This window comes from Ostrinia nubilalis, chromosome 1, assembly GCF_963855985.1.
Source record: "Ostrinia nubilalis chromosome 1, ilOstNubi1.1, whole genome shotgun sequence".
Classification (NCBI taxonomy): domain Eukaryota; kingdom Metazoa; phylum Arthropoda; class Insecta; order Lepidoptera; family Crambidae; genus Ostrinia; species Ostrinia nubilalis.
The window spans coordinates 18,813,638-18,836,263 of NC_087088.1; the positions used below are offsets into that span (position 1 = coordinate 18,813,638).

The window sequence follows — 22,626 nt, forward strand, 5'->3', positions numbered from 1 at the left end:
AAACAAAGGTTTAAAACCTTTAAGAAAAGATTATGCACCACGGACAATAAATTAAATTAAGGGGGCCTATCTTATGAGCAATTAGCAACTACCTGCCAATAATATTTTTCACAAAATCGCTTAATAGATAGTATAATATAGAGTTTGCATCGTGTGGTCCACACAGGTTATAACCGCAGTCTGTGGTGGAACACTATCTGTGGTCGCGATCCTCATCGGTGAGGGACCGAGAAGAAGAAAGATAGTATAAGTTGGTGAAAATAAAAAAATAACAATTAACGAAAAATGGATCTTAAATCTTATCCATGGATGGTCCAAGGACACCAGTGTCGCTGGGAGTCAACTTTGATCACCTGGGTGATCCAGGTGATCAAAGTGGAAGACATGGAAGTTTAAAATAAGATACCTAAGTAAGATAAAAGAATATTAGAGGAACAACATTCATAAACAGAAAAAGATACACACCACTAGGTTTTTTTACAAAAATAAAGTAGTCTTAGAAATCAGGAGTGGAATTCTTTAAAAAAAAACAAAACTTACAAACCGTTATTTATTAATTTTACTTAAAACAAAAATCACAATTTACACAACCAAAAAATAACAATTTCCTTGATCAGAGAAACAGAATCAACTTATTTTACGTAAAGTCTAGTATGCCTAACAATGAACTAAAACACTTCACCACCGATGTGCACGCTCCGAACGCTCGAAAAATAATGAGCGCGCGGCGGCTTGGCACTCCTTTTATAAGCGGTCAGGCGGGTAGTTCGATCGCCTATAGGGGCGATTGCTTATACGGCCTCTCCTGACATAGTGTCGTCCTCGACACGAGCTTCATGTGTGACGGTTCGGCGCCGTCTAGATGTTCCAGTCTTCGTCCAGTAGGGGCATTGATGGTCCGGGCAAGCCGCTGGGGCCAGCAACGTCATCAGCTTCGAGGTCTGGGTCTGCGTCCAAGGAAGGCATGGACAGACCAACCCCTGAAGGTGGCGTGCCGTCCAGTAGCGGCATTGATGGTCCGGGTAAGCCGCTGGGACCAGCAATGTCAGCAGCTTCGAGGTCTGGGTCTGCATCCAAGGAAGGCATGGGCAGACCAGCCCTCGAAGACAACGTGCTAACCTGGGGCTCACTTTCTTCTAGGTTTTCGTCTGAAAGCGGGATTAGGTTAATAATAATCTAGTCTAGTCTAGATTTCACACATTCAGTCTTACACATCAATCTCTCATCATCTCTCAATCAATTCAAAATTCATCTATCACACATTCTTACACCTAATCACACATACATCACTCATTAAATAGTAACAGAGACGTCTCATAAAATGCATATCAAACCAATCCTAGGCCTTTACGGAACTTCAGTCAGATGACATCTGTAGCGTCGGTCGGTAAACCAACGCGCGGTGAACTGCTCTCATATGTTGCACTGCCTTGTGTGATGCAACATGTAGATACCTGAAACTGAATAGGTTGACGCCAAGGCGAAGTACGCCTGAAGTCTATTACGGAACGCCAAGGCTACGTGGCCTGAAGTTCCTCTAACGAACGCCAAGACAACGTGTCTGTAGTTCAACGAACGCCAAGACAACGTGTCTGTAGTTCAATGAACGCCAGGGCAATTTGCCCGAAGTTCAGCTATAGAACGCCAAGGCATCTCTGCCTGAAGTTCAGCTATAGAACGCCAAGGCATCTCTGCCTGAAGTTCAGCTATAGAACGCCAAGGCACCTGCCTGAAGTTCCCATAACGGACGCCAAGGCTACCAGCCTGAAGTCCTGAACAATGAACGCCAAGGCTTTAGTAAGCCTGAAGTTCAAGTAAAAAGAAAAACTCGTACATACCCTCGAAAAAGGCTGCACATGACTCCGGGCACCACTCGCCGCGCCAGGGCACCATGTACTGTGCCGCTGCTTGCGTGGTCTTCCCATAACTGCCACTGAGCAACTTGAGCTCGTACCGTCCATTCGGTAAAACCTTCATGACTCGATAAGGGCCTCGCATCCCCGGATCGAGTTTTCCTGTGGACTGGGAATACTTGATGACGAACACCAGGTCATCGAGTTTAAACTGGCGAGGTGGGCGCCTAAGTCGGTTAGCATATTCGTCTTGTCGTTGTTTATTGGCAGCCATCAGCTCGCTAGCCCGGCTCCGGCAAAGCTCACGCCACGCTTCTCTGTTAGGGTTGGTACCCTCAACAGCAACGTCACGAACCAGGTTTTGGATAAGTGGCGTGGTTCCATCGGTGCCAATCATCAAGTTTAAGGGTGAAGCCTGGGTAGTTTTCTGCTTGGTAATGTTGACAACCAATTGCAGCTTCCACAAGGTTTCGGACCAGGAGGAGGCTTTGTGGTTCACCTCAATCCGCAGCATGTTAAGAATGGTGCGGATGTATCGTTCCGCCTGACCGTTCGCGTGGTGCATTTCCGGTGTAATGTAGTGCAAATCACTCCCTAACTCAGTTATCCAGGTCACAAATTCTCCGGACTCAAACATTCGTCCCCTATCGGTAACAATCAACTTTGGGACTCCAAATAACGATACCGCTTGCATAAAAGCCCGTTTAAGCTCACCGACGTCTTGGCGGTAGATTGGGTATAACAGGCAAAATTTAGTGGAGGCATCCACTATAACCAAAATGAACTTGTACCCATTAGACACAGGGAGAGGACCCAAAGCGTCCACGTGAATCGTATGGAAAGGGGAATCGGGTTTTTCCCAAGACGTTATGCTCTGATTTGGGGATCTCGGTACTCGTTTCTTGGAGATGCACACTAAACAGTGCGCCACGTATTTGTTTACGAACTGTCGGAGTCCCGGGAACCAGAAATGTTTAAGGATCAAGTCGAGAGTTTTGTCGGCATTAATATGCCCGTGTTCGTCGTGAAATATTCTTAAAAGACTGAGCCTGTGCCCCTTGGGAATATAACATAGCAGACGAGCATCTTCGCCAACAGGAGAGTATTTGTAATACAAAAGGTCATTTTGCGTAACGTAACGTGTCGAGTCTAATTCGCCATCCCGCAACTGTTGTATCAACCCCTGTGTCTCATTATCCGCGGATTGTGCTATCTGGGCCCAATTACGCGGTCTTGAGACTTGGTTTGCTACAACAACTGAGGGGTTGCGGCTGAGGTAGTCGGCGTGTGGCATCATAATTCCCTTTCGATAGTCGATTGAAAAATTAAAATCTTGGAGGTAAATCCACCAACGCGCGACACGTGGCAGCAAGTCCTTTTTGCGCTCGGTGGCCTTCAAGGCATTACAGTCGGTAACTACTTTAAACTTTAGACTGCAAGAAATAGATTTTTTCCTGGCGGCTTGGTGACTGGAATTGAACCGCCACCGGTGCAGACGGAGAAGATGGTGAATTGTCTGCACGTGAAAAAGAGGTTGTCCGGCTTGCAGAAATTTATATAAGTTACCGTTCCTTGTGTAAAATTAGAAAATGTTAATAAAACAGCTCCCTCTCAATTGACACAATTTATTTTTATCTCGTATGCTCGTATACAGTTAACAATTAAGATATTATAACCACTGTAATAGATAGTGCCAACCTCAAGGGATTCAGGGTCGTTAATTAGGTTCGGTTTGGTGAATATTATCGCCACTACAAATTTCTTAAAACTCAGCCTAAATATTAAAAGACTCTAATAGTTAAGATGACTGCGCGATGTCAGGTCGGAAAGACTCCTACTTGAAGGATGGAAAAGTGGGTACCTTGGAAGCCATGCGGTTATAAGCCGTTACCCTGAACGTTCCTCTCTTCTTCCGGGGTCCAACGGGTCTCGCACACTTTTAGGTTACAAGCAGCGTCCTCCACGGCCTCAAGCGCGCAGTGCCAGATGAAGCTCTTGCATCTCTTTGACAGGTAAGCGTTCAAACTCTTGCAGAGACAGAGGTTTGATGACAAGGAGGAAATGCGAAGAGATCAGCAGTTCAGAAAGGAGTAATAATTATAGGAATCAATATGAAATATTGAAATATCTAAAATATGAAATGTAAAATCGTAAAATATGAAATTGTTTAAACTACAAAATATTGTGAAATATGAAATATGAAATTGTTTAAACTACAAAATATTGTAAAATATGAAATTCCGCATCTGAAACGAAAAATACTAGTGTCAGAATCACAAGTGGAACGTGGCATTAGGTTATGAAAAAAAACGCAATGGGAAACAAATACTCACGAAAACTGCTCGCTAATTTAAACCTCACTCGCAGTTTTCAGCATCCCAGCCCTCGTCCAACATAACGTTTAGGAAATTTCTGAAAGAAACGATCACATTGAAATACCACGTACTGGAATACGAAAATTATCAATCACGAAAAATAAATAAATTCTCCGACGGGAACTTACCTCATGTGTGAATATTTTTAATTATATAAAGAAATTATCGTGGATGCATTCTGCATCACACGATTTAAAACAAAAGGGGATTACATCCCCGAAAACAATAAAATTGCGGTTGCGCAAGATCGACCAAAATTCCAAAGTGATTTGACAGCTCAACTGACAGCCTGCGAGTCATCGACATCGCAAGACGTTTCGTTTCGCCGCTTAGGTAAAAAGCAAATACTAATAAAAACCATGAATCTCCTGAACACTGAAAATATTCTATTAAAAAATAGAATAATCAAAACAAAAACATTAGGAAATGTTTCAATAAAATATATTTGAATTGACCGAGCAAAAAGCGCCATCTATTGCAAATTAATTCAAAATCACGCCAATAGATGTCGCCAGTGGTATCCAAAATCAGAATATTGAGAAGAAATATTAATTTGTGAAAAAACAGCAAACGGCAACGTTACAATACCCTCCCCCCTAGACATTCGCACGGAGAAAGAATCTGAGCTGCCCTCAGCGAACTACAAACTGAAAATAAGAGAGAAAAAAAAAATAAGTGAATCTTTACACCAGAAAGAACCCCAAAAAGTCCAATTGAGAAAAAAAAACTAACTTACTAACTATAACTAAACTTTCACAAAAGCAATACAAACCAGATGAAAACCAACTACCAGGACCGATGTTCCTCAAACCTAAAACAATCTCTGCTGTCCGAGCATAAATAAAACCCAACACTAACATACAATCATCTTTCATACCTCTCTTTCATACCTGTAAGCATCAGTTTCAAATTACACTGCTTGCCACCTGCATTCAAAATTCCCCATAGAGTCCCAACTGTGAACCAGTGGTACTCGATTCCCCAGTAACGTTGTAAGGCTATTTCGGCCATTACGAACATATTTTCTGGAATAGCCATCCAGTGGGCCCTAGGGAAAGTGTATATTTCAACACATGTCATCCCTAGAAAAAATGTCTGGGTTAAAAACCACAGAACAAAAATGTCGCTGGCCACAATATAAATTGGACGTCATCGCAACAAAACACAAAACACAGGGAATAGTGCATAAAAGCACATGATGTCATCCCTGGAAAAGACAAAACAAACGAGGCATGTATATAGGAGATACATAGCACTCAAACAAAACAAAACAAAAACACAGAGATAAAATCTCTGGAAAAAAAAAAATCTGAACTTTTAAGTTACAGATAAAGCACCGAGGCAAAACTGTAGCAGATACCCGACAACTCGATTGTGTCAAAAAAAAAATTTTGCTATAAAAGAATCTATCAAATTCCCAACAGAAAAACTACACAATTATGATTGTGTCCAAAAAAAAATTTAGCTATAAAAGAATCTATTTAATTCCCAACAGAAAAACATTTCACAATACGATTGTGTCCAAAAAAAAACTAAACTCATAAGTTAGTTATCAAAGTAAAGTACCTACCTACCCAGAAAAAAGAAAAATCCTAAGTCCTACGACTGAGAACCTTGGCATAACTATAATTAAAAAAAAAAAAAACTCCCTTAAAGAAGGTAGCATAATAAAAATTATTTTTGAAAAAAAAAAACTAAGTGGCAAAAATATTTTCCAAAAGTTAAGTTGAAAAAATTATTAATATTAATTCTTAAACTACACAAAAGTTATACAAGAAGAATGGCACTTTACAAGAATTAATAACTTTTAATTGTTATCCAAACCAAAATAATAATCAATTAAGTTATTCTTGTATAAAAATCAACAAGTTAGCAAGTGTACCCTGAACGTTCCTCTCTTCTTCCGGGGTCCAACGGGTCTCGCACACTTTTAGGTTACAAGCAGCGTCCTCCACGGCCTCAAGCGCGCAGTGCCAGATGAAGCTCTTGCATCTCTTTGACAGGTAAGCGTTCAAACTCTTGCAGAGACAGAGGTTTGATGACAAGGAGGAAATGCGAAGAGATCAGCAGTTCAGAAAGGAGTAATAATTATAGGAATCAATATGAAATATTGAAATATCTAAAATATGAAATGTAAAATCGTAAAATATGAAATTGTTTAAACTACAAAATATTGTGAAATATGAAATATGAAATTGTTTAAACTACAAAATATTGTAAAATATGAAATTCCGCATCTGAAACGAAAAATACTAGTGTCAGAATCACAAGTGGAACGTGGCATTAGGTTATGAAAAAAAACGCAATGGGAAACAAATACTCACGAAAACTGCTCGCTAATTTAAACCTCACTCGCAGTTTTCAGCATCCCAGCCCTCGTCCAACATAACGTTTAGGAAATTTCTGAAAGAAACGATCACATTGAAATACCACGTACTGGAATACGAAAATTATCAATCACGAAAAATAAATAAATTCTCCGACGGGAACTTACCTCATGTGTGAATATTTTTAATTATATAAAGAAATTATCGTGGATGCATTCTGCATCACACGATTTAAAACAAAAGGGGATTACATCCCCGAAAACAATAAAATTGCGGTTGCGCAAGATCGACCAAAATTCCAAAGTGATTTGACAGCTCAACTGACAGCCTGCGAGTCATCGACATCGCAAGACGTTTCGTTTCGCCGCTTAGGTAAAAAGCAAATACTAATAAAAACCATGAATCTCCTGAACACTGAAAATATTCTATTAAAAAATAGAATAATCAAAACAAAAACATTAGGAAATGTTTCAATAAAATATATTTGAATTGACCGAGCAAAAAGCGCCATCTATTGCAAATTAATTCAAAATCACGCCAATAGATGTCGCCAGTGGTATCCAAAATCAGAATATTGAGAAGAAATATTAATTTGTGAAAAAACAGCAAACGGCAACGTTACAATGATAAGTGATACGTAAGATGGGTGAATTGTCTGCACGTGAAAAAGAGGTTGTCCGGCTTGCAGAAATTTATATAAGTTACCGTTCCTTGTGTAAAATTAGAAAATGTTAATAAAACAGCTCCCTCTCAATTGACACAATTTATTTTTATCTCGTATGCTCGTATACAGTTAACAATTAAGATATTATAACCACTGTAATAGATAGTGCCAACCTCAAGGGATTCAGGGTCGTTAATTAGGTTCGGTTTGGTGAATATTATCGCCACTACAAATTTCTTAAAACTCAGCCTAAATATTAAAAGACTCTAATAGTTAAGATGACTGCGCGATGTCAGGTCGGAAAGACTCCTACTTGAAGGATGGAAAAGTGGGTACCTTGGAAGCCATGCGGTTATAAGCCGTTACCCTGAACGTTCCTCTCTTCTTCCGGGGTCCAACGGGTCTCGCACACTTTTAGGTTACAAGCAGCGTCCTCCACGGCCTCAAGCGCGCAGTGCCAGATGAAGCTCTTGCATCTCTTTGACAGGTAAGCGTTCAAACTCTTGCAGAGACAGAGGTTTGATGACAAGGAGGAAATGCGAAGAGATCAGCAGTTCAGAAAGGAGTAATAATTATAGGAATCAATATGAAATATTGAAATATCTAAAATATGAAATGTAAAATCGTAAAATATGAAATTGTTTAAACTACAAAATATTGTGAAATATGAAATATGAAATTGTTTAAACTACAAAATATTGTAAAATATGAAATTCCGCATCTGAAACGAAAAATACTAGTGTCAGAATCACAAGTGGAACGTGGCATTAGGTTATGAAAAAAAACGCAATGGGAAACAAATACTCACGAAAACTGCTCGCTAATTTAAACCTCACTCGCAGTTTTCAGCATCCCAGCCCTCGTCCAACATAACGTTTAGGAAATTTCTGAAAGAAACGATCACATTGAAATACCACGTACTGGAATACGAAAATTATCAATCACGAAAAATAAATAAATTCTCCGACGGGAACTTACCTCATGTGTGAATATTTTTAATTATATAAAGAAATTATCGTGGATGCATTCTGCATCACACGATTTAAAACAAAAGGGGATTACATCCCCGAAAACAATAAAATTGCGGTTGCGCAAGATCGACCAAAATTCCAAAGTGATTTGACAGCTCAACTGACAGCCTGCGAGTCATCGACATCGCAAGACGTTTCGTTTCGCCGCTTAGGTAAAAAGCAAATACTAATAAAAACCATGAATCTCCTGAACACTGAAAATATTCTATTAAAAAATAGAATAATCAAAACAAAAACATTAGGAAATGTTTCAATAAAATATATTTGAATTGACCGAGCAAAAAGCGCCATCTATTTCAAATTAATTCAAAATCACGCCAATAGATGTCGCCAGTGGTATCCAAAATCAGAATATTGAGAAGAAATATTAATTTGTGAAAAAACAGCAAACGGCAACGTTACAAGACCCACGAGGTAGTGTCGGAAGTGCTGCAGTGCCTTGACGACCGCCAGCGTTTCTAACTCGTATGAGTGGTATTTACTCTCGGCACCTTGAGTTGCCTTACTGAAGTATGCTACCACGTGCTTGCTACCGTCGCTGTGTGTTTGTAACAGGACCGCGCCATACCCGACGCTGCTCGCGTCCGTATGGACTTCAGTTGGTAACTGAGGATCGAAGACTGCAAGGACAGGTTTGTTAGTAAGGATGGTAATCAACGTCTGACGGACATTTTCCTGATCTGGGCCCCACTTAAACTCGACATCTTTTTTGGTCAAACGGGCAACACATGCAGTTAGTGAGGCATAGTTTTTAATGTAACGACGGAAGTACCCTGCGAGCCCCAGAAACTGGCGTACTTGTCGTACGTTTTGAGGAACAGGCGAGTTCGCAAGGGCCTCGACCTTTCGTGGACTCGGCCTAACCTGACCCTGACTCACTACTCTCCCAAGATATTCGACCTCTGTTGCCAGAAACGTACACTTCCGCAGATTTATGGAAAATCCAGCGGCAGTGAGCGTCTGCAGAACCTCTTTCAGAAGAGAAATACCCTCGGAGACGGTGGAGCTCATAATCAGTACGTCATCAACATAGACTAGCACTTGACCTGCCTCCACAAAGCGTTGCAAGGTCTTGTTGATGATGCGTTGATACACAATAGGTGAGTTCGTCAATCCGTAAGGCATTTTGACATATTCATAGTGCCCTTCCGGCGTAACGAACCCAGTGAGATGGATTGACTGCTCATTTATCGGTATCTGGTGAAAACCGGTGGCCATGTCTAGGCTGGTGAAGTATTTATAGTTCCCCAGCCGATCAATATGGTCATCGATCAGGGGTAGAGGATACCGATCCTTGAGCGTCAATCGATTCAATGCCCTGAAGTCAACGCACAGACGGTCCGAACCATCCTTTTTCTTTACGAGTATGATCGGACTCGCATACTCAGATTTGGATTCTCTGATGATTCCTTTGTCCAAGAGATCGTCAATTATTTGGCGAACTCGAAGCTTTTCATCGTAGGAAAGTTTATAAGGTCGGTAGACAACCGGCGCGGAGCTTGTCAATTTTATTTCCATCTCACCCGTATTGACCGTGGTGGTGGCGGTACCAGCGATGAAAAACTCCGAGAACTCTCTTATTACTCCCATTAAGGAGTCGTAATCGTTTCCCGTGAGCGGCGTGTTAACTTCGGGAGATGGTTGACTCTGAACCGCGTTAACTTGGACTGAGGAGTCGTCAGACCTTGCCAAAAACTGTCTGTCTTTCGTGCGAATATACACGATGCCGTCACGATTAAGTATATCCGTTCCTACAATTATGGGCGCGTTCATGCATGAAGAAGGAACTACGATTAAGTCTGCTTCGATTGAGACTTGACTAAACTCAAGAGTAACGGTCACGTACGAGTTAGCTATTATCTCCTTGTCACTGACACCTTTTAAAACGCAATGAGTAGGTTTGGGTTGGCAGGAAAGGTATCTCAACACGTCGGATGAAATTAGTGACACGTTAAGCGCACCACTATCAATAATGGTATCCATGGGTATGCCATCGACCACAGCCACGACAACATCACTGGTACTTGAACATTTCAAATCGTTCTCCGCACAAAGGTTGACATTTCGTTCATTTCGTGGTTGAGAACGATTTTTGGCAAAACAACTGTCCTCGAGGTGACCTGACTTCTTACAAAAAGTACAAGTGATGCCGCCAGCAGCGGCCGAAGTGGAGGGCCTCTCCGTATTACGTTTCGCGTGACAGTGACGGCTGATATGACCCTTCCGGCCACATGTTGGCGAGTTATTCGTCATCTCGCACCTCTAAAGATGCTAGTTGGCACCTTCTGTTTTTTATGTCATCAACTCGCACCTTTTTGAAATCTGACGTGTTTATGTATAGTCATCTACAAAAATGTTTTAATAAATGACTTAAAGGAATGTGTAAGCCACTTGCAATGAGTTGAGTTTAATGTACTTTTCAGATAGGTTTATATTCTAAATCAACATGCTAATAAATATAAATCGGGAAGAAACAAATTATCAACAACTAGCGGCTGCGTGGACCTCGTTTAATTACTAATGATTATGATAGATGGAGTTTCACGGCTTCCCTCGCATGAATAATTTACGAACGTCAAATTTTTTGTCCAGCGCTGTAGATTTTAACCAGTGACGATAGATGGCGCTTTTTACCCACGTCTTATTTATTTATTGAAATTTAGTTCACATATCGTCATAAATTATAGCCTATATGTTAATCTGGGTTATAAACAATAATACTGTAAATTTTGAACAAAATCCGTTCAGTAGTTTTTGCATGAAAGAGTAACAAACATTCAGACATCATGACATCATCCAAACTTTCGCATTTATAATATTAGTAGGAAGTAGGATATCACAATGTCAAAAATCAAAATCAAAATCAAAAATATTTATTCAGTTTAGACCACAAGTGGCACTTATGAACGTCAATAGAAAATAATAAAAAAAGAAAAGGTAGCCCTTATGGGGCACTTTACATGTCTCCTTATCTTTTGGGCAAGTGTCCTGAGGATACCTAATACCTAGTATGTAAACTGTCTACTAATATTTAATTAGGTAAGTATATTTAAAAAAACAGCTAGATTTCTAGCTATTTAGTAATGGCGAATTATAATAAGTCAAGCCGCAGATATTTTTTTTTTGCCACGGCATCTAACCTCAGATTTTATAACTAAGCCACGGGATATTAAAAGGCTTCAAATATATTAATTCGCGTTCTTTTCAACCGACTTCTAAATGCCACCTAAATATCCCAAAGAAAGTGTCAAATGAAGAACAACAATTATTATTACCAATTTTACAATTAACTAACAATTTACATTGTACAGCTTTAACAAACAATCCTAAAAAAATAGTTCAAGCTTGAACTAGAGAACATCAAATCTTATAAATTTAGCTTCTGAAATAATACATTCGTATTCTTTTAACATGAAAAATGGCCAGGCAATGAAAATGTACAGAGGGAAATGCTTGGAACATAATTTTTTACATTGTAACTTTGTTTGGATTAGCTAGTTAGGGGATGAACATTATCAAAAGTTCTCCACCGCAGCCTTTGAAGGTCCCATTTTTGGGTTTTTCGCTTATATGTCAAAAACTATCTAAATAAAAAACCAAGCATCCTAGCGATATGATCACTTCTAGAGAATTAAAATTAATTTAATTTGTAAGTCAAGTTTTTGTATATCTTGTATAGTTTTCGAGATATCTGATCTTCAAAGTTTTGTAAAACATAAACATTTTTGCCTTACATTTTCAAACTATGAGGAAATAGTTGCCATAATTTATTATTAGATGACAAGTTTGGGTTAGGGTTAGGACAATGTTGTTTTAATCTACCCACAAAATTTAATAAAATTTGAATTTGTGGTTCCTTAAAAATTCACAAAAAATGTTAGTATGGAAATAATCAATTTTCGTAAAATTCTTCTAACAAAACGCTAATTTAATAAGTAAGGTACTAGTATAAATAATTCCTAATAAAAGGCTATTTATTGCAAACAAATAATTTGAATAGGTAAATAAAATTATCTCTTGGTAGAAGAGAAAAGAGACACGAGTTTCATACATTTCATACAAAAAAATATGTTTAAATATCCGTTGTTTTTTTTACTTTGCTTAGTTTGGGACTAGAAGCGTAGCGTAAAATGTTTAAGGATATTTATTTATTTATTTCATTTTAAAGGAGTAAGAATGGATTTAAGTAGAAAAAATATGTCATTTTCACTTCTTTTCAGTTATTTTACAACGTAAGAAAAACCAGATATTCTACAAAACGAATGTACATTTATTAGTCTAGGTCTTTTAGTTTCGACGTCATTGTTGAACAAGGATACCCCTTCCCAGTGGTTCTATAGCGCGGTTAACATGCGAAAATGCACTGATTCAAAGAATCCCTTAAAGTTTGATCACTACATGCCCGACACACTGAAAGTTTTTAGTTTCAATTCGTTTTTATTTGACTGTACTTTTGAAAAGGTGCGAGTTGACGAACAAAATAATAGGTAAAATCGGAATTTCCCAACTCGCGCCTGCTAGCGAGTTTGACAGGTGCGAGATGACGAACAACCCAAAGCACTTTTGCTCGTTTCGATTTAGAATAGGTTGGGATTGGCGCTTGCTTGACGTAGAAGCTTGAGCTTCAGGCCTAGTTCGAGTCGGTTTGGTGTAAATTGACAAAAACGATACTATTGTCTCAGGGTTCAAGTTAGCGTTTGCCGCGGCTGCTCTTATTTGGGGGTTATCAATACCACGAATCACTATCAAGGTCATAAGGTCATCACTTAAACCGTTAACTATCCGTAAACGCAATATCGTACGGCGCGCGTATTCTGCGTAAGTTACGTATCTATCCGACGTTGTATTCATCGCCTCAAACAGTATATTGGCGTAGTCCAATTTACGTGGACATAACGGCTTAAATTCGCGCTTAAAATGTGTCCAGGTGCGCTCAGTGGTGACCCACTCGTTTAACCAAATCTTTGCGTCACCCTTGAGGCACGATCCAACACGCGAAAGACACTCGTGATCGCTCCAACCATTAGTCTCCTGGGCACGATCAACCTCTTCGCACCACACATCTATGTTGTGAATAGAGGGATCAAAATTTGAAATAAAATAGTTTTGTTGAGATCGTACTGGTTGCAGCGATCTAAGAGCATCAACAAGAGCCTTGGTTGGGTCGGTCATGCTCGATTCTAATTGATTTACTTGTGGTGTCGAAGTATTTGGCAAACTGTTAGTTGTTCGTGTCTCATGGGTACGTACCTCAGGATCCGGTGTGCAGCACCTCGTCACATTTAATTGGGACGTATTCAACTCGCCCTCGACGGTATTGCTCGTGTTACGGGGATCACAACGCACTATCGTATCACCGGAGATGTCGGTAACGCGACTATTTTCGATTGAAGTTAAACGGTTCATTATTGAATTCAACGTGTTGTGAATCGAAACGTCCGTAACATTTTGCCTATTAGCGGAGCGGGACCTATCATCGCGACGATGACCACGACGTGACCGATCACGTCTTTCATCACGATCACGACTTTTACTGCGTGTTCTGGTACGACGCCGTGATCGTCGTTTTGGCGTTCTCAAACGACTGCGTGAGCGGTATCGCGACCTATCACTAGAGCGACTACGAGAACGGTGTCGCGATCTACGACTGGATCCGCCAGCCATAACCAAAACACACGAAAACTAACCCGTGCACTAGATTCTGTTCCTCTTTTCGTGGGCTTGAGGTTTTATTATCCCACTTCTGATCTTAGAAATCAGGAGTGGAATTCTTTAAAAAAAAACAAAACTTACAAACCGTTATTTATTAATTTTACTTAAAACAAAAATCACAATTTACACAACCAAAAAATAACAATTTCCTTGATCAGAGAAACAGAATCAACTTATTTTACGTAAAGTCTAGTATGCCTAACAATGAACTAAAACACTTCACCACCGATGTGCACGCTCCGAACGCTCGAAAAATAATGAGCGCGCGGCGGCTTGGCACTCCTTTTATAAGCGGTCAGGCGGGTAGTTCGATCGCCTATAGGGGCGATTGCTTATAGTAGAATATTTGAAGAATAATATTTAGAAAAATAATCTTTATATAAAAATAAATTATGCAATTCCTTTCCCTTCTTGTTCCCTATATTTCCTTTCGGTCAAAAATCTTGCCATAAAAATATCATAATAAAACGGAGTACTGAATACTCTATGCTACTACCAATCCGCTTTAAAAAAGTCATTTGGCATAGTTGTCATCAAAGAATATATTTACTCTGTCATTGTCGTTTATGACAGAAAAGTCAAGTGATTCAAAAATAAACGATACAAAACTACGATTAAACTATCTAAAACATTGAGAAAATCTTATATCCAGAAGAGTAGCGCAGCAGCAGTTGATAAATGTTTCGCGACATATCCCAGGACATGGACCCCGAGTGCCGGCACGTGTGCATGCTGTCGCAGCAGCCGCGCTTCCTCGACCTGCCGCCCACCGTGGGCTGCCTGCGCTACCTGCTGTGCCAGGTCGGTGCTGGTCTAGTAGGCTTCGCAATACCCACAAATAAAAGGCAGATGTTGAAGCAACATGCACCTATAGTCTGGTCCGTGAGCACCTCAGATCATAGAAAGAGAATAGATATGAAGTCGCGCGTAACTACAACGAGAACCAGTGTCCCCACATTTCCCCCACCACAGCTCCCACACACACATTCAACTGTGTAAAAACAAAGCGACTGAGAGTCTACGACAACATGTGCAACCGGCTTAAAAGTGCTGTGATTGGCCAGAAGGCATGCCTTATGGCCAATCAATGGCCGCGTGACGTGACGCACACTTTGAAAACGCTAGTGAGAGAACAAAGATAAAATGGAGTCGACAAGATATCGATACTTTAAATCGCTAGGAGGGGCAAGGCTCGAAACTGATTTCACAAAATGCTTATGTATGAAAACCTTTTTATTATTATACGTTATTATTAACTACTATCACGCATTTACTTTTTAATTATGGCGATCTGCGTACCGCATATGTTTATCAAAAATAATGCCTATACAGTGTGAGTCACGTTAAAGTGTACATATGAAAATAGATGAAACTAGACCTATTTTTATCGACAAAAAAGAGGTCAAAAATTTTTTGAGATTTTTTTTAAAATTTTTATTGAATTTTTTTTCTTCCAATTACTTATTGTAAAGAAAACGTAATAACTTTTAAACTAAGCGGAATATCCTGATAAAATAAAAACAGTAATAATGCTAAATAACAGGTGATACTAAAAAAATACATAAAATACACAAAAAAAGCCAACAAATAATAAAAAATGATACTTTTTGAAAAAAATCTGCTTTTAAATTCGTGTTTTTTTGGTTAATTGATAAATTTCTCCAAAAAATGCCCCTATAACAGGTGGTTTCTATTACTTCGTATTATTCTCTATCGTATTATCTTTATAAAACCAACAATCGCATGTCTCTATCCCTATCACAACATTTGCTATGATCGTTTGAACAATGGCCTGCCACAACATTATTCTCCGCTACAGGTAGAGACAATTTTAATTTTAACTAAAATGCTTATTTTACTTCGAAATCTTTTGTTTTTATTTGAAATCTAACTTGTCTTTATCAAAATTACAAATCTAGAGCCATTTTCAGTTTCGTTGTTAACGAAGCGTTGAATGGCGCGCCCGGAGAGGCTTAGTTCAAACGATCATTGCAAACGTTGTGATAGGGATAGAGACATGCGATTTTTGGTTTTACGAAGGTAATACGATAGAGAATAATACAAAGTAATAAAAACCACCGGTTATAGGGACATTTTTTGGAGAAATTTAACAAATAACAAAAAAACACGAATTTAAAAGCAGATTTTTTTCAAAAAGTATCATTTTTTATTATTTGTTGGCTTTTTTTGTTTATTTTATGTATTTTTTTAGTATCGCCTGTTATTTAGCATTATTACTGTTTTTATTTTATCAGGATATTCCGCTTAGTTTAAAAGTTATTACGTTTTCTTTACAATAAGTAATTGGAAGAAAAAAAATTCTATAAAAAATTTAAAAAAAATCTCAAAAAAATTTTGACCTCTTTTTTGTCGATAAAAATAGGTCTAGTTTCATCTATTTTCATATGTACACTTTAACGTGACTCACACTGTATTAGGCTTTCAACTAGCTCTTATAGTAATTACATAGTTGACAGTTACTAATTACTTCTACTGTTATTATTTTTTTTGCTCAAACAAGCATTACACAATATACCATTTGTTCGAGCCGAAATGAAACCTACGTGGTGCGGAGCGCAATAACGACACGCGTTTTTACTGGCCACTTTTTTTTATCTGTCAAATTTGTATTTTCTATGCATGTCACAATTTTGTTTTATACGCAATACAATTCTTGAGTATGTAAGAACTGCTTTTTTTCTGTTCACCATCTTCTACGGCTGAAATAATAATTTCTCACACGAAACATTGGTCCTTCTTCGCCGAACACTAACTGGATTACCGCAAAACCAGAGTCAGCGAGCCTATAAATTTGCAAATACTGGAGACTACGCATCGGCCAGGATTGGAAGATTGGTACTGGAGCTGCCCCATCATCACAAAGCGCATCGGTACGGCCAGCCAACCTTTCTATTTCCCAAAATATCTCCTCTATTTGTGTTTGATACTTGCGCTTCTCCTGATTTCAGTCGTGGATGTGAGTTACCCGCTCGGTCAAGACTTTTCAACCGAATTAAACCGCAAGCACCAAGTGCACCTTCGCAGTAATTATAACCGTGAGTACTCCACTTTCATTTACTACTAAAATGAGCGTATCTGAGACTTATGACACGCTAAGTGCGGGCTCAACGCGTGACAAGTCTCCATATAGGACAAACAGTGACTGTGATATTAAATTGATCCGAGAACTCGTTAAAAAACGAGGAATTATCAAAGGGAGGCTTACAAGGTTCATTAACTACCTAAAGTCATTTGATGGTATAGATGTTTTGCCTAGTCAGAATGTTATGGACTTGAAACTGCGCATACAAGGCGTCACTAGTCTTTATACTGAATTTAATTGCATTCAAACACAACTAGAAGAAGCAGTGTTAGACAGTGATCTCGATGAACAATTAAATCAAAGAGAATCATTCGAAGATTCTTACTACACTGTTTTAGCCAAGGCAGAATGCATAATCTTAAAATCTAATGCATCTACCACTAAGTTGAATGGCAATCATAACCTAAATTCTGTTAAGCTACCTACCATTACTATACCCACCTTTGACGGTTCCTACGAGCACTGGTTGGAATTTAGGGATACTTTCCTTTCACTTGTTCACAATTCCACTGAAATTTCTAGCATACAAAAGTTTCATTACCTAAAATCTTCGCTTAAGGGTAGTGCTGAGTTGGTGATAGATTCGTTGGAGTTTTCTAGTGCTAACTATGACATTGCATGGGAACTGCTTCTCAATCGGTACAACAACAGTAGGTTATTACTTCATAATCACGTCAAGTCACTGTTCAATATCCAGACAATAGGCAAAGAGTCGCCAGTTTTAATTAGAAAATTGATAGACACTGTTCTAAAAAATCTACGCGCATTAAAGGTCCTCGGGGAGCCTACAGATTCTTGGGACACTTTAATAATTTATTTAATAGTGTCAAAGCTCGATAAAACCACAGAACGCGAATGGGAACAGTTTAGAGGCACTTTATATTCTGAAACTGGTGACTCCAAAACGAAACTTAAGGTTGATCACTTGATGAACTTCCTTAAAAGTAGGGCTGATATGTTGGAAACATTATCCGTGTCGCACAGCAAACCCGATAATAACTATAAACAAACTTTACACGCCAATACAAGGGTTCACTGCAATGTTTCCACACACGATAGCAGCAAGTCTAACGTAACACAACCGAAAAAGTTATGTTTAATGTGTAAAAAGCCGCATCCACTATACTCTTGTCAGCAATTTTTAGATACTGATGTTCTAGGTAGACTAAATTTTGTAAAACAGAATAACCTATGCGTTAATTGCCTGCGTCAGGGCCACACGGTTGCAGACTGCCGATTCGGGCCTTGTAGATTATGTAACGATAAACACAACTCGCTAGTTCACCGCAATACGCACGATTTAAACGCACACAAATCGCCTGCATCAATGTTATCGCTGCACTCTATTAAGGAACCGCTTACCGAGGCGCCGCAACAGGCCGTCGCCTCCGCCACGCCCGCGACGTCAACGCAATCACATAATTTGAACACATCTGGTTCGATCCAGGTAAACAAGGCACACATAGATGATTTACGATGCGATCTAAGTAGTGTCCATCAACCTGTTTTGCTTTCTACGGCGTTGATTGAAATAGCAGATATTCACAATAAATATCACACCGCGCGTGCATTGCTTGACAGTGGCAGCCAGCGCAGTTTTATTACAAAGAAATTATGCGATTCACTAAATTTACCACTAATACAGTCCACTCATGAAATACGTGGCGTTGGAAACTCGGTGACACAAACTACGCAAATGTGTAACATCGATATTCAGTCACGGACCGCAGCTTATAAAACTAATTTGCAATGTTTTGTTCTTTCGAATATTACTTCAGCACTGCCATCAGTACCTATACAAAGCGCACAAATCAGGATTCCTGATAAGATGCTTTTGGCAGACCCATTCTTTTACAAGTCTCATGATATAGATATTCTAATAGGCGCAGACAAGTTTTGGGATTTGTTAAATACTGAAAAAATTAGATTATGTAATGGCCCATTCTTACACGACACAAAACTAGGTTGGATAATTTCAGGCCCCATTTACACTAATGCGAAACATTTTAATTACAGTAACTGTAACTTTACACAGTCTTTTGATTCTCAACTTCGTAAGTTTTGGGAATTAGAGGAGTTGCCTAAGGTTCAGGACATCTACAGCAAAGAGGAGCGTGCATGTGAAAACCATTTTGTTCAGACTACGAGGCGCGATGAGAATGGGAGGTTTTGCGTTAGTATTCCTTTTAAAACTTCACCTGACACATTAGGAGAAACTTATTCAATGGCAGAGAATCGATTTTTGGCATTAGAGAAACGGTTACAACGCAATCCCAGTTATAAAAAATTATACACCGATTTTATACATGAGTACATAGACTTAGGTCACATGTCTGAGGTGTTTAACTATGGCAAACCTCACTATTTTCTGCCACACCATGGCGTGTTCAGGGAGCATAGCACGACTACTAAACTTAGAGTGGTGTTCGATGCAAGCGCAAAATCATCCTCAGGCCATTCATTAAACGATCTACAAATGGTTGGCCCACCAATACAAGGCGATTTAGTGGCCATTTTGTTGAGGTTGCGGCAACACAAATATATTGCATGTGCCGATATAGAAAAAATGTACAGGCAGTGTTTAATTGATGATAAACAAAGAAATTTACAATTAATTCTTTGGCGGGATGAACCATCGCAACCTTTACGCATTTATCAATTAAATACTGTCACATACGGTACAGCATCAGCCCCCTTTTTAAGCTGCCGCTGCTTAAAGGAGGTAGCTGCTAATTGCACGGACAGTGACGTCATTAGAGTCATTACGGAGGACATGTACGTGGACGATATGATTACAGGTCACGACGATTTATCTAAATTGTTGTCAATCTGTCAACAAACCGCGAAGGCGTTGCAGGCAGCATGTTTTCCTTTGCGCAAATGGTGCTTTAACTTTAAAAATAATGAGTCAGTAGCACCAAATATAATGAAAAATTTCTCATTAATTGATCAGGCTAGTTCCAAAACGTTAGGCTTAGGTTTTTGTAACCAGACTGACGAGTTTCACTACACAACGCAATTTAAAAGTGAACATAATAAAATCACTAAGCGCAGTATTATGTCAAATATTTCACAGATATTCGACCCACTGGGCCTACTGAGTCCTTTTATAGTGACAGTCAAAGTTTTGTTGCAAAAATTGTGGCTACTGAAATTAGACTGGGATGACGAAGTTCCGAGTGACGTCGCCCTAGTCTGGAACCGGTTTGCTAACGCGTTGTCTATTTTGCATACTATACACATACCGCGTCATGTCATTGGTAGTGATCCCGATCGCATTGAATTGCATGTTTTTACCGACGCCTCAGAAACAGCGTACGGCGCCTGTGTATACGTGCGCACAATATGCAAGGATTCGAATATTTTAGTGAGATTGCTATGTTCAAAAGGAAAGGTGGCCCCTCTCAAACCTGTAAGCATGCCTAGACTTGAGTTATGCGGTGCTTTATTAGGCGCACGATTATATGAGAAGGTTAGGGAAACGCTTCGTTGCAATTTTGATGGTGTCTATTTCTGGTGTGACTCAACAATAGTGCTGGGCTGGTTACGCATGTCACCCAGTCTACTCAAAACATTTGTCCAGAATAGGGTGTCTGAAATTCACGAGATCACTAAGGAAGTTCCTTGGCGTCATATCAGCGGAAAACATAACCCAGCTGATCTCGTGTCACGAGGTGTCAAGTTAGAGGATTTGCCTTCAGCAAGTTTGTGGTGGGACGGTCCCTCTTTACTTCATGACAATACCTTTGACAGTACAAAACCTATGTCCACTGATTATTCTGAAATTGCACAGAAGGACTTACCTGAAACAAAAATCAAGCAGGTACTCGCTTTAACATCTCAAATGCAATCTCCACAGTCTTTGTTTCCTTTTGAACGATTTTCTCAATTTAATCGCATGAGACAAGCAGGAGCTTATGTATTACGATTTATTTATAATTTACGCAACAAAAATAAACGTTACACTGGCTCACTTACTGTTGATGAATTGAAATTGTCAGATTTAATGTTAGTAAAAATGTCTCAAATTGAATCCTTTCCAATTGAATATAATATGTTAATGAATAATAATGATTTAAAGAAAAACAATAAATTATGCAAATTAAATATTTTTATGGATGAAAATAAATTACTACGTGTAGGTGGCCGTTTACAAAATTCTGCAATGTTTACATACGCAAAGAAACATCCCTTACTAATTTCTGGTAAACATTGGTTCTCAATGCTGTTGTTCCGTCACGAGCACAAGCAACTGATGCACGCAGGTGCGCAAGCGCTGCTTTACAGCGTGCGTGAGTCATACTGGCCAGTCAGCGGCAGGGATCTCGCCCGGCAGGTAGTGCACACTTGCGTTGTATGTACTCGACTGAGAGGCCGAACCCTTACGCCTATCATGGGAAACTTACCACTAGAGAGAATCACTCCAACATTCCCCTTTATGCGTTGTGGAGTGGATTACGCCGGGCCAGTGCTCGTACTCAACCGAAAGGGCAGAGGTGCTAAATTAATCAAATCTTATATTTGCATTTTTATATGTTTTGTAACAAAAGCAGTACATTTAGAATTAGTAAGCGATCTTTCCACAAATTCTTACCTGTTGGCGCTAAAAAGATTTATTTCCAGGCGGGGTAAACCTGCTGAAATTTATTCTGACAATGGTAGAAACTTTGTAGGCCTCATGAACGAATTTAAACATTTTTTATCACAGTCACATTCTGAAATTGCAGACTTTGCTTGTAGTCATGACATTAAATTCAAGTTGATACCACCTTATACGCCTCATTTTGGTGGTTTATGGGAGGCTGGGGTCAAATCATGCAAGCATCACTTGCTTCGAACAGTGGGTAACGCGCATCTGACCTTTGAGGAGATAAGCACTGTTCTTGCACAGATAGAAGCCATCATGAATTCTCGTCCTATCAATCCTCTCTCGTCCGATCCACACGACCTCCTACCTCTTTGCCCATCGCATTTTCTGGTTGGCCGTCCGCTGACAGCGCCTGCTTTCACCGACCTCTCCGAAGAGCCAACTAGTCGTCTCACCCGATATCAAAGAGTGGAGCAGATTCGACAACATTTCTGGACGCGATGGACTAAAGAATATGTCTCAGAGCTGCAGACTCGGATAAAATGGAGTGAACACAAGAGAGACCTACAACCCAATACTCTTGTGGTCATAAAGGAAGACAATTCTCCCCCATTGAAATGGAGCCTGGGTCGTATCATCACCACCATCCCGGGCAAGGATGGAGTATCCCGAGTAGCGGACATCCAAACAACAACTGGAGTGATACGCCGTGCCTTCAGCAAGATCTGCCCGCTATTCCATGAGGATACATTAGAAGCTGGTGCTTCCAAGGCCAGGGGCATGTTCGAGCCGAAATGAAACCTACGTGGTGCGGAGCGCAATAACGACACGCGTTTTTACTGGCCACTTTTTTTTATCTGTCAAATTTGTATTTTCTATGCATGTCACAATTTTGTTTTATACGCAATACAATTCTTGAGTATGTAAGAACTGCTTTTTTTCTGTTCACCATCTTCTACGGCTGAAATAATAA

General features: G+C 39.5%; 1 protein-coding gene across 1 annotated transcript in view; it reads right to left on the reverse strand.

The window, feature by feature from the left end:
* The window catches only part of LOC135074625 (gamma-2-syntrophin), a 59,117-nt gene that overhangs the window by 4,773 nt on the left and 31,718 nt on the right, over nucleotides 1–22,626 (reverse strand). The gene's annotated exons all lie outside the window — the stretch shown is intronic.